At 40.9% G+C, this 5,672-nt stretch overlaps 1 protein-coding gene and 1 non-coding gene across 2 annotated transcripts in view; one reads left to right on the top strand and one right to left on the bottom strand.

Annotated features, from left to right (window-relative positions):
• Window positions 1-5,672, bottom strand: part of LOC104955441 (ephrin type-A receptor 7-like) — a 337,623-nt gene that overhangs the window by 138,402 nt on the left and 193,549 nt on the right. The gene's annotated exons all lie outside the window — the stretch shown is intronic.
• Window positions 246-317, top strand: trnaq-cug (transfer RNA glutamine (anticodon CUG)). The gene has a single exon. It is a non-coding gene; the product is annotated as a tRNA-Gln (tRNA).

Below are 5,672 nucleotides of genomic sequence, written 5' to 3'. Positions count from 1 at the left end.
TTATAAAAGTGATTAAAGGTGATTTGTATAGTTTTAATATTAGACTGCAATGGTCCAACATTGTGTAAAACTACATGGAAACCCTTTTTTTCTACCCCTTCGCTAATATGATTTAAAATGAGCAAAAAACTCACATTTACCTCAAAATCTCTCCTTCTCTGTGTCCTATCATGTGCTTTTCTCTCACTTTTGTATATTCTCTTATTGTTTGTTCTATCACTTATTTACCTGATTGTCACTCATGTGGTTCTATGGTGTAATGGTTAGCACTCAGGACTCTGAATCCTGCGATCCGAGTTCAAATCTCGGTAGAACCTGATTTATTGTGAAGATTAGATTACATCTGGGTTATTGAAGTAGTTTAAAGTGGACCTGTCATGCTATATTTGACAAATATATTGTAGGGCCATACCTATATAAAACACGACTGCATTTGCAAAGATCATGCATTTTAGCCATGCCTCATTTCGCTCTATTTGCTCTTTTCCAGCCCTGTTTTTGCAGAGGCTGATTATGTGAGTAGCTTTAATTCAAATGAGCTGCTGCTGACCACGCCCCCCTGCAGGAGAGGGGAGCGTGCTTTGAGATCAGCTGTTGGGCTCTCAGAAGAGGGAGAGGCAAAGAGAGGCTTTGTCCTCTGTGTTTTATTCTTATATTCTTAGAGTCGTTATTAATTTGTTTTAAAGCTCAATAAATAACAAAGAAGACCTTTGACCGGCACTTTTCTAATTTTGTCCAGAAGTTTTAAACTTGAACGGACATGTTGACCGGCGAAAAAAAATCTAACTGAAACTCTGCCGCACGGTCCCCTCGTTCCTTTGGAAGAGGCGGAGAGGTGGGTGTTTGTCATCTGCTGGTGGACTAACCGGAGAGAATTACAGCGCTTGCCTCGACGGGGAGGGATTGCATTGAATTACAGGAGCAAACGCTTGCCCCGGGGAGGAGAAAATGGCTTCAGCGGAGAATAAACAGAAGGGCAACCATGGCAAACATGCGAGGGAACTCTTCTTCGCTGCTTTTGTGGCAGACTACAGCGCCACCTACAGGCCTGGATATGTACTAGAGCGTCACCAGCGCTTTCGAGTGGCAATGGCCGGCCGTGGCCCAACCCCCCATTCCCCTGATGGGCGGTGACGGCTGAGTGAGCTCCAGCTCTCACCAAGTACGACTCGGTTCCCTTCGTTCGTACCAAAGAGCCGTGGATCCATGTATTTATTATCCTTGCAATAATGGAAGTAGTCATCACACACAGAGCAAGTAGTTCCTGAACAGTGTCCTTCACATGCTGATATCCAAGAGAGGGAGTTACACGGTGACAAGATGGAGGAATACTGGTTCAAAGCAGTATTCTATGCTTAGCTCAGATTAGCTAAGGCCTGCCTAAGCAATAAACATGACAGTCACATGTCTATCCCTCTAGATTCTGTGTCATCATGCCAGTTTTAGGAACATAGCTATCATAANGGTACAGTTTCACTTCTTCTCATCGCGCTCTGCTTGTCTTAAGACGGGAACTCAAAAGGAGCCTTGTTTGAGTCTGCATTCATATCTTTTTTTATCGCAAGGAAGTTTGCATGAGACACCTATTGAGCCATTTTAAGGAGCTACTGTGCCCAGCACGGTGTACGCATGACACTGCTTCGTTTACCGACGCGCCCCAGAGGAGATGCTCTGCAGGCCAGGATGCTCTTCTTATACGTTGGGTCGGCAGTTTACCTGCATGCCTGAGAGAATCACACAGGCCACAGGTCCTGGGCCTGGTTGTACGAAAATCAGAGAGGTGACGCGTTACATCATCGCCAAAACACTGCAATGTGAGAACATACTGAAGACAGGGGAAAAAAAGGGGGAAAAGTTAGAGAAGAACTTATATTTTTAAAGAGGTCTTCTCGCCTTTTTGGGGTTCTTCGCCGTTTCCTGTAGTGTGTTCTATAGGCTCCTTTGTTTGCTTTCTGAACATAATGACATCACTATGTACACTCACGGCTCCTATTGGCTACGCACTCCAAACATGTACATGGGTTAGGCTAAGGGGGGGGAGCAATCTCTAAGTTGTTGGACCATCACAACGAGCCGGCCAGCGTAACCAATCAGAGCAGACTGGCTCTGTTTCAGACAGGAGGGTGAAAAGAGTTTGCTGCAGCACGACGAGTGTATGAGAACAGATCAGAGCTAAATGTAGCAGGAGAGGACTCTTTAAAGTAGAGACACTACATACTGATATACACCTGAACATCAGCAGGAGAGGACTCTTTAAAGTAGAGACACTACATACTGATATACACCTGAACATCAGCAGGAGAGGACTCTTTAAAGTAGAGACACTACATACTGATATACACCTGAACATCAGCAGGAGAGGACTCTTTAAAGTAGAGACACTACATACTGATATACACCTGAACATCAGCAGGAGAGGACTCTTTAAAGTAGAGACACTACATATTGATATACACCTGAACATCAGCAGGAGAGGACTCTTTAAAGTAGAGACACTACATACTGGTATACACCTGAACATCAGCAGGAGAGGACTCTTTAAAGTAGAGACACTACATACTGATATACACCTGAACATCAGCAGGAGAGGACTCTTTAAAGTAGAGACACTACATACTGATATACACCTGAACATCAGCAGGAGAGGACTCTTTAAAGTAGAGACACTACATACTGATATACACCTGAACATCAGCAGGAGAGGACTCTTTAGACACTATTGATATGATCCTGAAAATGAGAAGAATATGGACCCTTTTAAGCGGCTATAACTAATATATTAGGCCACAAAATAACGTCTTATTTATCTTACTTTCGTCAGATGGGCATAAACATTACTTTAAATGAAAAATAGTTTTGCTTTAAACTGCTGGACCTATTATATTACAAGTTGGTCATATCAACTTAAAAGCGATCTTGTGTCTTTGTTGTGTTCACCAATTGTCTCTGCTGCCCCCAGGTGGCCAGAAAAGGAACACATCGTTTCTTTCCATCAGTAAAAATATTACATTTTTGTGAGAAAGTAATCCCGATATCATCACAAGCAAATATCATATCATATTTCAAAGATACCTTAATGTCTTTCCTAACAATTGTAATACATTCAAAGATATGTTCACTGGGAAATGGCCCTTGTTTCTCCTCATTCATTAAATTCATACTATGAGATAAAAGTGTACAAAAAAAATAAGCAAACAAAATAAATTGTGTTAAATGTCTTGTAAACTTTTGCTGCTTCGGAAAAGCCACGACTTTCTTTCTTTGCATTACAAACATGTGTGTTTTGGTTTCAAAATGTGAGTCTGATCGGGACTTTTTTGTCTGTGTTTCTGTTTAATTTGTGGAAAAATGGAAATATTCTTTATTTTCGTTCTATTAAAATTAGGCTAGCATCTTGTTAGAGGAATTATTAGTTTAAGGTTAAGGGTCTGCTATCAGTGGTTTTCTTTGTAGTTTTGCACAGATTCATGAAAACCAAATCAACATAATCCCAAAGTATAGTGGATCAGAGGCCTTTAGGGTTAGCGTGTGTGTGTGTGTGTGTGTGTGTCTGCATGGGTGTGTGCGTGACCATGCTAAAAAGCTCATTTGGAGGAGAAAAGAAACCTAACTGTTCAGAGCAGATCTAGGGCAGAACTAAACAGGCAGGCCAAAGCTCTGCCCAAGAGATCCCTAAACACACACACACACACACAATAATATACAACTTAAGGATGAAAGCTATTTGGGAGAGAACCCGAGGTAAAAACCAAACAAAAGAACAGCAAAGGGCTTTTATGCATAAGGAGAAAATGGAGTCACTGCAGGAGCAATGAAAGTAATACCATTAAAATGAATGGAGAAATAGGCATGCCTCAGCAACAGGTGCAGTTCACCTGATATATTAGTTTGAAGTGCAGGTCTTACTTTTTATGTGGATACATTTGCTCTTTACATACTATAGAGCAGGGGTTAAACTCTGTAAATAAGGTTTTTTTTTTTTAGGACTTTACTTTGTAATCTACAGAGCCAAAATTGTTTAATTATAACTTTGCACTGCAACATTTAATGCAACATTCAGACTAAATGTTGTTAACTTAGAGCAGACTGTGTATATGTTTCTTTTCTCTGGTTTGAGTAAAGCTTTCCAATCCCATAGACATCTATCAACTGAGCTAAAACAAACTAATCTCACTGTTGAGCTCAAGTCAAACTGAATGCAAAATGCATCAAAGAACAAAGTCAAACTCCCCAAAACTGAAGTATCTCAATCAGAGAGACAGGAAGATACACTGAGTGCTTTGTCAGAACAGTAAACATTGCTACAGAAAGAGGGAGTACTTACTGTGCCGGGCTCTCGGTCTATTGCAATTGGAAATGTGTACATGGGGTAGAGGTCATAGAGTTGGGTGTTCAGCAGAGCAGAAAACAAAAGAAAGAAAGGAAGCATAATGAGTTATAAATGGAAAGTTTACATTTAATAATATCTTTAAACAAGAAGACCCAACAGTTCACACAGACATGAGTTAGAAGCAGTCCAAACTATTTTGGTCACCAATTAGAATAATATGAAATACTAAGTAAAAACAAAAAATCGTTGAGAAACATCATTTTTAAATTGCAGTTTTAATGAAATCGATGTTGGCTTAAAAGCGATTCGTATTAAATCATTTTGTTATTCACAAATTTCCAGGCCAGCCACCACTTTGTATTTCATGTGGTGTTTCTGTTGGGGGGGGTTGTTCGTTCACCTCTCAGGTGCTCGGGTCCTGAAGGGTGCATGTCTGCTCCGGACATGTGGGGCTTTTTATCACCCATTTCTTTCCCCAACATGTGTGGAGGAACACCACCAAGTGCTCCAGATAGAGCCAGGAGACCAGCTGAACCCCCCAGCTGAGAGGGGTGCAGGCCGGCAGGGTGAGGGGTGAGGGGCACGGGGGCACCACCGTGGTGTTGGGATAGGTGTTGCTGCTTAGACACAGGGAGAAAAGAGGAAAAAGAAATGTGTGGTTAGAGGAAGAAACGTTTCAGTTAAAGTTGAGTAGGTTTGCCCAAATTTACATAGATTCACTTAGAATTAAAGTGGTGCTTTTGTATAATTATTGTGCAAGAAACGTGTCACAAGTGTGGATTCAATTTACTAATTGATTAGTTGAACAAAGCAAGTGTTTGTCGACACAGAATTAATTTTCTTCCTTTCTTCCGTTCTTACTGTTTGATCTTTCTTGGTATTGTAGGCTTAACTTGAAATACCAGAATCAGAATTTCTTTATTCTTCCAACAGCGGGGAAATGTACCATACATCTAAACTAAAAAGGTTTACCACAAAAATGAAGCAGTACAGTTTATTTCAAGACTTAAAAATAGTAGATGAGCTCACTGGAAATAGCCAAAAACATGTTCACATTTTTAATAGATGCCACCATGCACGCACTGGAATGAACAAGGCCCAAGCCACACGAGGACGGTAACGGTCATATCCGCTACAGTTCTCTATCATATAGACCAGGGGTTTTCAAAGTGTGGGTAGGTGAGCCTCCCCTCAGAGAACATAAGAATAGCCGCGCCCCCCCTCCCAATTATTATTGCTGCTGTTATTATTATTATTGTTGTTGTTGCTATAATGCAGGGGTATTCAATTGCATTTCAAAGAGGTCCAGTAAGAAACATTTTTAATTAAATGCTCCATTTTC

This window comes from Notothenia coriiceps, unplaced genomic scaffold, assembly GCF_000735185.1.
Source record: "Notothenia coriiceps isolate Sejong01 unplaced genomic scaffold, NC01 NC01_scaffold00024667, whole genome shotgun sequence".
Taxonomy (NCBI): Eukaryota; Metazoa; Chordata; class Actinopteri; order Perciformes; family Nototheniidae; genus Notothenia; species Notothenia coriiceps.
This window is presented reverse-complemented; position numbering and strand designations above follow the sequence as displayed.